The sequence below is a fragment of the Corvus brachyrhynchos genome, unplaced genomic scaffold, assembly GCF_000691975.1.
Source record: "Corvus brachyrhynchos isolate BGI_N302 unplaced genomic scaffold, ASM69197v1 scaffold10, whole genome shotgun sequence".
NCBI classification, from domain to species: Eukaryota; Metazoa; Chordata; class Aves; order Passeriformes; family Corvidae; genus Corvus; species Corvus brachyrhynchos.
This window is the reverse complement of record NW_008236180.1, coordinates 9,152,824-9,163,682: the sequence shown is the minus strand read 5'-3', so window position 1 is coordinate 9,163,682 and position 10,859 is coordinate 9,152,824. Positions and strand designations below refer to the sequence as shown.

The 10,859-nt window shown below is 41.0% G+C and overlaps 1 protein-coding gene across 3 annotated transcripts in view; it reads left to right on the top strand.

Annotated features, from left to right (window-relative positions):
• Positions 1-10,859, top strand: part of TSHZ2 (teashirt zinc finger homeobox 2) — a 214,603-nt gene that overhangs the window by 345 nt on the left and 203,399 nt on the right. The gene's annotated exons all lie outside the window — the stretch shown is intronic.

Below are 10,859 nucleotides of genomic sequence, written 5' to 3'. Positions count from 1 at the left end.
CCTAAACTTTTCCCCCCAACTTTCTTCCCTCGGCGCCCCTTCTCCCCCTGCCCCTTCTCCTGCCCGAACCGAAAGCAGTCAGGCTTCCCTTTGCTTCTGGCTTTAGGACAGATTTTGTTTTCCCTTTCTGATTTTCCCCCTCCCGGTGGTTTTCGCTTTGGATCCGTGTGTTTCGCGAAGTGGGTCGGGGTGTTTAATCTTTTATTTCGCCGTATTTCTGGTGGCAGTTCTGGCCGGGTGTGTGTGTGTGTGTGAGGGCTGTGTGTGCCTGAAATAGTACAGGGACTCTCTCTGCTGATGAACCCGGTGGGGAAGTTCAGCCTTTGATCATCAGTGGTGAAAATTGCAACAGGAAATAAAATGAAACGTTCTGACTGCTAGAAGACAATCCACATTTTCAAATCAAATCCTTCTTTTGTTTTGTAGCCGAGCTTATATATTTGCACATGCCAAGTGGTTTTGCAATGTGTTGTTTTTTTGTTTTTTTATTTTTTTTTTTTTAACAGAAGAAAATAGTTTGCAACTTTGGAAGTGTTTTGTTTGTCGTTGTAGGGTGTTCTTTTTCTTTTGGGGGCCAAGAAAAAGAAACAGACGAGTGGGTCTGTATAGTAAATCTTTTCAAAGAGTTTTCTTTCAGGCTCCTTAATTGCTTTTTATTTTTTTTTTTAATAGTGTGGTGGGGTTTTGTTTCTGGGAAGCGCAATATGGAAGTTCATTTTTCTTCTGCCAGACCCACCCACTGAAAAATCAGCTTTCCAGTTGATTGCCAGCTTTGATTTGACATTTGATTGATCACCTGTCATCTTGCTGCCTTTGATCTATTCATTCTTGATATATATCAATAAATCACTCACCATGGTAACCCAAGTGCCAATGACGTAAGGCTTGCCCTCTAGATTCTCTTAGCCAGACATGCACAATTATTATCTTGTTTGGCTTTTAATGTAGGCGGGTTTTTTCCCTTCTTTTTTTCCCTTGTGTCCTTCCTTGGATTAGTTCTTTAAAGAAAACTCATATTTGATGTCTTGTCTTTAAAAATTTTCCCTTGCCCTTGTGAATATTTCCTGGGTGTAGCACAGCAAATGTGGGACAAAATGTATGGGCAAGTTTAGTGGCACACTTGAATAAACTTTGCGAAGTAGTGCTTGGGATGCACGCAGAGGGAAATGTCATCCCAGAGAAACTGGGACACGCAGAACTTTTATCAACTTACAGCCTTGCCTGGATTTCTTTGGGTGCAGGACAATGGGCTGCAGGCAGAAGCTTTTGGGACGTGCCCTGTGAATGTACCTATGCAGGTTGCCAGTGTGATTCTTGGCAGGCAAAGATCCCAAATTTATGGTCAACGCCGTAAATAACAGTTACGCTAAAAATACACACACGTATATATATTTACATAAATATATTTGTGTATTCAGGATAATTCAGATGAGTCGCTGTTATTATTTTCTTCACCAAGAGGTTTGATCTGAGTAAGGCATTCACATTTTCAACTTGCAGGATAAATAAATAGCTATTTTTTCATGGATGCTGATCCTCACAGTGACAGTGCTAGAACTGCTCCTTTTTTCTCTCTGTCAGGAACACGAGGCTTCATTTTATTTGGGTTTCAAAGTAGAATTTTCACTTGGAGTGTGTGTAGTATCTTTTCGTGGCAGGGGCCCCGTGTTCTTTTTTAGAAATAGAGGCTCCAGTAAGTAAATTTTTGCGAGCAAAGCCCATGCTGTTGTTTCCCAGGATTTCCCTGCTGAGATACAGTAAGAGATGTTTTTATCCAGAATCCTACAGCATTTTTAAGATCTTAATGACAAGGGAGAAACTCGTATGACCACAATTAGATCTCTCCTTCCTCGTTCTCATTATAAAATGTGCATTGCTCTTCAGTGGTGCATTTCTTTGATTAGATTTCTCCTCGGATCAATGTTGTTTCAGGTGAGCAAAATACTGCAAATGCAGTCCAGTTTCAGCCAGCAGAACTATTTGAAGTAGGTTTATACATTTGCAATAGTTCTCCTGCTTTGAAGTTGTATTTGCGTGTTTGTGGGGGGTAGGGGAGAGTTTCAAAGAGCAGACGTGCCTGTTGTATATAGTTGTTAAAACTGACTTTCATTTTCAGGGATACTACTGAGGTTCTGTTCTGTATGGTGAAAAATACCTCAAAGTGGCAGGAGACAGACTGTGCAATAAGAAATGAATCTCTCATCAAGGCTGATAGCAAAGCTCCTTAGTCCTTTTATTTAAAGGAGTTAATACATTATATATTACTTAATTTTCACTTTTATTTATTTTTAGTTGTACAAGTTCAAAGGTATCAGTTGCACTGCATTTTGTCTCGATGGCAGCAGAGATATTGAAGAGAAGTTTGCAACTTTTAGTTTCTTCAGATAGTTCACCTCCAAGGGAAGAAAAATGATAAGCCTTATGATTCTGGACATGCCTGCTTTTGTCATTGCTTAAAATTAAATACTATGCACAACTGTAAATAATTACTGCCATGCACTGACTTTGAAAGCAGGTTTTGAGTTTGATTAATGAATAATGTAAAGGTTAGAGAGAACCAGCGAGTGAATCAGAAGGGAAGTCCTGCTGTTAGATGAAAATCTATCTAGAGAAATATACATGGCAATTTTGTCCTTTTCTATTATTAATTTTAATCCTTGTATTCCTAAGAAATATATTCCAGACCATTGTAATGAAACAAGGGAGTATAATTGGATAAATGGGGCACTATTTATGTGTGATGATGGGGATTTCTGCTCTCCGATTACACTTTTAGAGACACTTTATTTCACATCAACACCCAAACGATGTCAAACGCATTTTGGTATTTGCAGGGCCGAGTATTTTCTGAATCATCCTTGCTTTTTGAGAGCGTCATTTCCAAGTCGATAGTTCTTGAGGCAGAGAGTTGCAGCTCTTTCCATCAGTGCCTGCTTTCGGATGGGACCTGTGTTTACAATAAACAAACCCATTTGCGCTGGAGATTTCACCCAAACGCATCACAAAGGGCTTTACAACCCGGGGCCTGATTCTTCTCCCGCTCAGGTGCAAATCAAACATTGCTTCTCTCACAGCATCAGTGAGTTCTGACTGCTCCTGTGAGCAAGAAGAGACTCAGGCCCTCAAAGTACTTCATCCTTCAGCAAAATGCAGCCACCTCTGGGGTAAAAGTCTAGTAACGATTCCATAACAAATGGTAATATATTAACAGAAGGGTGGAAGAAGGGTGGGAGCAAAGCAGAATTGCTATTCAGATTTTATTCCTAGGGGTATGAAATATCTTTCAAACACAATTTCACTGGATTAAACTCTCCTTTCCCCTGCAGCTTGTTTAAATGTGCATATTTTATTTTGTGATCATGAATTGGTAGTTTGCTTTTTTAAAGCCTGCAAAGAGAAATCTGGACTTAACGCCCATTGCGGGTGAAATTTTGTATTTCTACTTTTCTTTCCCTCTCAGCCCCAACAGACTAGCTAAGAATCAAAGCTGGGGAAAAGTACAGAAGAAGCAAGTCTCAGGCACATTTATTCTGTTTATTGGAGCTGTAGAATAACACGGGTTTGTTTTTGGAAGAGTCCTCATAGAGCAGCAAGCAGAAGATGGTGAGCAGGGAGTTCTTTAAAGCTGCAGCTTGCACCTTTGTAGCAAAGGTTATTTAAACCAGAATCATATTTAGAAAGCGAAATTATGCTTCTGCAGAGAGCAGAGCAAATGACCAGAAAGGCTTGCTCTGTGTGTTTCTGTGGTGAAAGGCAGCGAGATCTATCTATAAATGTAACCAGGAGCACTGTGGCTGTTCCAGGATTATTTGTATCCTTTATATCAGGGGCAATGGCAGCAGATTCCAAGGAAGCAGTGCTGAATGAAACTGTAGAAATGGCAGCTCTGTTTTGTTTCAACATCCTCCAGAAAAGCAACTGCACATCAAACCCACCTAAACAGTTCATGCCTCAGAACCCTTCACTTGCAGTGCACATCACGATGCTGACAGATGACAAAAAAGCCAAGGTGTTCACAAACAAGAGGAGCCTTTAAATCCTGGTTAATTAAATATATTCCAAATTAGGTACTTTTGCAACTCAAGAGGCACCAAAATTAGTCGCCATCTGCGTTAAATTCTGCAGGCGGCTCCTAAGCCCAAAGCTGCTCGGAAATATTTTTTTCCCGTGTCAGAACTCAGGCCTGAACGGGACAATTTGAAATCACATTCATTTTAGTGCCTGTTTCTCTATTTGAATTTTGCTGTGATTTATCCAAGCCCAGTATATCCCCACTATCTGAAGAGCGGGGTGCACCCAGAGTTCAGCCCCTGTGACTGGGAAACAAAAGACATTTCCATCAGTAAATGACACAATTTTGCAGCACTTTTGAAAACATGTCCATTGTCAGAAATTCTAGTGCATAAATGCTCTCCCTCTTCTGTGCTCTCTGAGAAGACCCATTTTCTCCAAACTGGCAGGATTTTGGAAATTTCCTCCCGGAGCTTTCTCCTCCTGATTTTTGCTCTTATTAGCAGCACCCACCTCAAGGAACTGTTTCCCCTAGCAGAGGTCCCTGGAGTCCCTCCATAGCGCAGGGCCAGCGTGAGCGTTTCTCCCGTCATTTCCCTTCCCATCCCGATGAGGACATCACTCCCAGAGAGCAACTCCAGACTCGCGGAGAAAAAAAAGCTGTCAGTTGCTGTGGCTGCAATTCCCAACTTAGCAGCAGCAGAGGGAATGGAACTGTACTCTATCAATTACAGTTGGAACCAGAGGCTAAACACTTATTGTGTTAAGCTATTGTGCAGATCTTAAGAGCTCAAATGTAAAAAAAATATCATGACAGCTGGTGGAGGGGAGAATAAGGCCTGGTTCTTCCACTGGATGACGTATTATTAGCAAAGGCAAAGTAAAATTATTCAAATTCTGTTTAATGCTGCTGGGGTTGAGATGTGTGTGCCACATTCTGCCTTAAAAAGGGGGGATCCTACAGACTTTGCTGCTAAAATAAGCCTTTGTTTTTCCCTCTTCTCTGCAAAATGAAATATTTGTGAAGTTTTATCCCCACAGCGTGCTCATGCAAGCAGAGAGACATTTTCATTTGTCTCCGAATCTGATACAGGAGCCAACTGGAACCACATTACACTCAGAGCTGAAATCTTACATTTCATTCATGCAAGAGCAGGGATTTTTCATTACCTATTTAATTGCAATCATTTACATGAGAGTGGGCCCAGCTCAGCAGCTCTTACTCAGCACTTTGCTTCAGTGGGCAACTGGCTTGTGTAAGGACTGCCTGTGTAAGACTGGGCTGTTCAGCTACAAAATTCAATATTTATGTTCCTTGAGAAGCATTCTGCCTCTGAAGAGGGCCCAGATTCTTCCATTAAGCTTTAAATCCAGGGACAGTTCTGTTTGGGACTTCTGTTCCTAACGGGTGCGAGCTTTTCTTCCCTGAAGTCTGTATGACTGAGCTATTCTGCTTGCTCGGCCAACTTCCCTCCTCAATCACGTTTCCATGCTCTGTGTTAATTACTGCACACTGGTTCTGGGTACCAGGAGATGAGATGGGTTTTTAAAGAAGCCTTTTTTAAGGCACGGTGTTCATGTTGTGCACAGGGGCGGCAGCTCTCGAGAAAATGCCAGAAAATGGGGTTGCAAATCCAAAGCCTGAAAGTTCCATGTGCTTTTAGGGGCTAAAAGCAGTTCTTTCTCATTAAGGTGGCTTCTCACTTGAGGCTGTTGGCACAGAGTAATTTTTACCGTGTTATAATAACAGCTTCTGCAACTCAGAAGTACCTTGACAGCAAACCGTGTATTTTTTAAGGTTTCAAGGAGAAAAGCATCACAGAAGCACAGTGTTTCCCATTAGATTTACACATCCCTCTTTAACTGTTGCTGGCTTTTCATCCGTTACCTTGTGAGCTTTCTCAGGCAAAAAAAGAAGTGGAAAAACTGGTCTTCTGATCTAAGTGTTGCATTAAGTGTTTCATTTAGAAAAATGAAGAGAATCTTTGTTTCCCTAAAAGAAATGTTTTCCCCCTTTGCCCTAGGAAAAAGAAAGGCACAACAATAGCTTCAAAATGACAGGATCTGATTGTGAAAAATACAGAGTTCATAACGTGCAGTGCCTGATGGTCCCAAGTATTGGTAAAATTCCACAGCTAAATAGAACAAACAGTCCTAAATGTCTGGAAAATGGATCCTTTTCAGGCATGCACACATCCATACCTGCAAGGAGGAGAGAAAAGTGCCTGTCTGGGAGAGGGATGCACCTGGAGAGCTCGCTTGTTCAGAGCAGTTTTTGATTACTGCACCAGTCTTTGCCCAAATGTGAGAACTGCGCTGTTAGGAGTGGTGTCCCCTGGAAGTCCTTTGTTAGGCTTCATTTTCTTTAAACCTCCATCTCCTGGAGTCTGATGATGGTTATGCAAGTGTCCAATATGCATTTTAAAAGGAAATTTATTTCAGACTGCTTGCTCTGGAGAGGAACTTGAAAACAAGCAGGCTACAAGTTCTCATGCAGAGGAAAAATGCCTTGATTCTCAAAGTGACTGTTTTTAACTTCCCATCATTTTCAGCCAGTCTCACGATTTTTGAGGTTGTGCTTCGTGCTTTTTGTATAAACAAGGTTGGCAATATTGCTTTTGCCTGATTCTGGTGATGAACTGGTGTGTGTGTCTGGGTGTATAATTATATACATACACACACATAATATCAGTAAACAAAATACTGAACATAATGATGGAGTGGAGCTGTGTGGATTGGAGCTCTGGCTTTGTATTGCCATAAACAAAGCAGTTCTGAGAGCTCAGACCATCAGTTCTTGAGGAGTGACTTTCGATTGAAGTTTCCTGGAGATTGTTTTTAGTGGCAATTAAATGTAGAAAGTTAATAGGCAGTAACTGCTCTTTAAAGGATAAATACTACGAGGAATGCACAGCCTACCTTTTCCCCAGATATAATCAGGCTGAACTTTATTGAAAAAAAATTTACAACTAGCAACATGAATGCTGTATTTTTATTGTATTAATGCAAATGAGATGCTGACTTCGTTCTTTCATCTCCATGGCTTGTATCTATTAGAGCTGTATCTTATTCCTTTCAGTGTCTTTTCTCCCTGTGTTCTGTAAACTGCCTTCCTCTAATGATACTGAGGCTCATTAAAGTTACTCCCAATGCTAAAGAGACTCTGGGAAACATCCTGAGCTCTGGATGGCTGTGGAAAAGCACAGCCACTGAGCACATGGGGAAAACTAATCTGGATCAAGCCTTGCATTCCCATTTCAGGAAGCCCTTAAAATTGATGGGTCAAACAGGAAGAAAAAACATGCAGGAAGGACTGTGTGCTGCAAAGAACAGGTCATTTTTAACACACAGCCCTACCTGACAAAGATAAAAAACAATAAAGTTTTAAGGAGCTCGCTGGCTCTTCCTGCATCTCTCTCAAAAGACTCATTTAATTGAAAAGCCTGTTGTGCTTGTTTTTATGCATGTAAAACAGAAAAGGGGCAATTTTGCACAGGGCCTAATATTCCAGCACAATATAATTGGAACTCTTCCTGCCTGCTTTTTAAGTCTCTCTGTTCATATAAAATTAAGACCCACTTATCTTAAATTGTAGTAAATCTCATCCAATATTGCTTTCATAACTTAAAAAAGGCTGTTACATATTCCCAAAGCAACTTTGCTGAAGTGATATTGGGTCTGTTTATGTGGAATTGGTGCAGAATTTCTGTTGAAAAAAGGAGCAGCACACAGTTCTTGTTTTTAATGAAAATAATTAAATTCTCTGGAATACCTTGATAGCTCAGATTTTTTTCCTAGTAAAACTCTGCTTAGAGGAGATCAGAATGAAAATCTACACATTGGTGCAGTTTGGTGTGTGCAGACAACAACCTTGTTTCTATCACTCACCCTGCACTTGGACAGAAGTAATTCCTATTTTTCGTAGAAAGATTTTACTCTGAATTTTCCATATAGAAATAATTTTTTGTGTGAATTGCATGGCGAATCACCAGCACAATTTGTAAGGTCTGCAATTTTCTTTGTACATATAGGGAGAACTCATTTGCTTCCCGCAGGGTGAGTGGACTTCACAGGAAAGCGCTGGGTCTTTCATGATTTTGTTTTTGTATCAAAGAAACATAACCTTGTGCCAGCTGCTGTATTGGTCTACCAAAATTATTTTTTTATGTGTTTTTCAGCCATGTCATAACATACATAAGCACAATACAAGTAGCATTAAATTAACACGTGAAAGGAGAAAGAAGCTAAGTAGTTATATTGATCATCTGTAGCATTAAATGCTAAAAAAATTAAAAGCTTTCCAGTGTTTTTCATTAGCTGCATGGATCCTGCTCGTATTTGTGTCCTTTGTTAGGCAGTGGAGCATATTTCTTCACACTTAGCACCTTTCTTCCATGGATTTCTCACTGATAGTCCTCAGAATAACCCCAGTGATGTGGAATATTTCCCCTCGGTTTTACAGAAGGGCAAATTGAACCTGGGAGGTTTTACCTGATTTGCTCAAGGTCAAACAGAATTTGCTCCCAGTTCCCTGCCTGTGGTACTAGATCACATTTCTATCATCAGAGCACTTCCAGGAGGGAAATCTGGGCTGGAAGCTCATGGCATCCTCTTGCCTGTGCTGGGGGAGAAGAGGGAACAGCCCAGCTGGGACTCTGGGGAAGATGGGAGTGCACTTTCATCTCTCCCATGCAATTCCCTGTGGTGGAGGAAGAGGCACTTTGCTCATGGCCAGGAGCTCCCAAAAGCAGGAGGACTCATGGTTTGAGAAAGCAGAGCTCTGCTAATTCTAACAAGCCAAAGGAGCTTTACTTGGCAAGAGTTTTAGACAGAATAATCAAGTTTTTTGCATTCTAGTTTTTAGCCAGTGATAGGTTTCAGGACCAGAGAATTTGGTTCCTGTTACTTTTCTTCCCATAAACTGTTCTGCATTTCTTTGGCAGAGCTGGATGTGACTGTCTATAAAGCATTGCCCTGAGAAATATGTAAAACCTGGTCTAGTTGCAGCTGAACAGGCCATGCACATTTTCCTCCACCCAGTCTCCCAGAGGTGGTTGGAAATCTCTGATGATACAGTTTGAGGCTCAGCTTCTGGTGCCAAGGGTCTAAATCCTTACATGGGCAGCTCAAGAGAGACCTGAATTTTCAAAAGCACCGAATTCCCATGGACTTCCCTCAGCTCCCTCTCTTGTGTAAACTGGAATTGTGCCTCTATCAAGAGCAGCGCTGTTTCCCTAAACTGGAGATGTATGTATTGCCTATAGAAGAAATATGCTGCAAGTAATAGCCTATGGATTCATTAAGGATTGTTTATGTTTATTTTCACACCATATTACCTTTCAGGAATGGTTGTTTCAGCCATTATATTGACAGGAACTTCGAATAAATCTTAGGTAATATAGGGCTGATCTGCCTTACCTGGGAGACCACCTGCTACCCTCTTGAGCAGAGGTGCTGAATCACCAGGTAGGGCTTTCTTCTCTGGAGCTGGGGACTTGGGGAGCTCCCGTGGCTCCTTTTCATGTGGAAATTAATGCTTGCCTCTGTTTCTGAATAGTAGGTTATTAGAGTTCGTATGCAAATTCCCAGGATGGGAATTTGTCTCTCGTTGATAATTGATATAATAATATATATTTTTAGTGGTCCAAAGTCCTTGAGCTTGAGCCTTGTATACGTAATTTATGTTTATTTCTTACTGTTATTAACTGTAATTTAGTTGTTGGCGCCTTTCATTGCCTTGGATTGAAGGGAGTGTCTCTCCCCGTTGCCCCTCCATAAACAATGCCCTTTCAGGGTTCCTTCTCCTGTATCCTTGCCCAGACATTTCCTAGCCTGTCAAATACTGTCATTTTATTCCTTACAGATCATTCACAGTACGTCTCCTGTTGCACACACAAATAAGGAACAAATGCAATCAGGATGCATCATCGTTTAGCATAACAAATAAAAGCCGATCTGTGCAGATTTGCCTTAAAGTGTCTCTTAATATGTATTGTCAAAATGTCTGAAGACGTCTCTTCCTCATAAGCGTTTAATTATTTGTGACAATTAAACTAATATTCAGAGCAGGAAAAAAAAAATAGGGTATTAAATATTTTCTCTTGTCAAAAGCTAACAAAACGTTACCTGACAGAGCAAACTCCTTAAATTTTGTGTTTCAAGCAGACCTTAGAAAAGAAAAAGAACCAGAACAAAATTACGAGGCCTGGATTTTGCATGGAATTTGAGGAAACTGCATTTTTAAAACTAGACCCAAATTTAAGGGCATATCATTAAAGCATATATCAGTAATGAGCAGCTGAATACTTGATGATTTAAAAAGAGTTTCTATCAATTTTTAAGTCTGTGCTGAAATTTATGGCCAAGGGCTGCTCTGACTGAATCAGGGACTCAGACCTGGCATTTTTAGCCTTGCCTGGTTATTGTTCTACTCGTGCATGAGAGAAATCAGCTCAAATATGACGGCGCAAGTCATCAGGCTTTTCTGTGATGGAAATTATAGATGTATTGTTTTGGTTTGTTTTTTTAATCTGATGATCTCTTTCTCCATCTGGGTTGTTCAGACTGGAGAGGCAACGTGCACTGGATGGGGCAGGACAAGTAGCCAAGACTGGTGCCCAGGGCTCAGCATCTTCATCTGCCTGGCAGGCCTTGAATGTGATAAAGGTTCAGATGTGTGATAATAAAAAGGGGGCAAAAGTAGGGAAAATCTTGAAAAGAACAGAAAACCAGCAGGGTCCTCGAGAGCAGTGTTGTGTGGATGTGGGAGCACTGGATAGCCCAGGGCACGGCAGCAATAACTTCTGCATTATGGGCTCAACAGTTCTTATAGCCCAGATTGTTTGGGG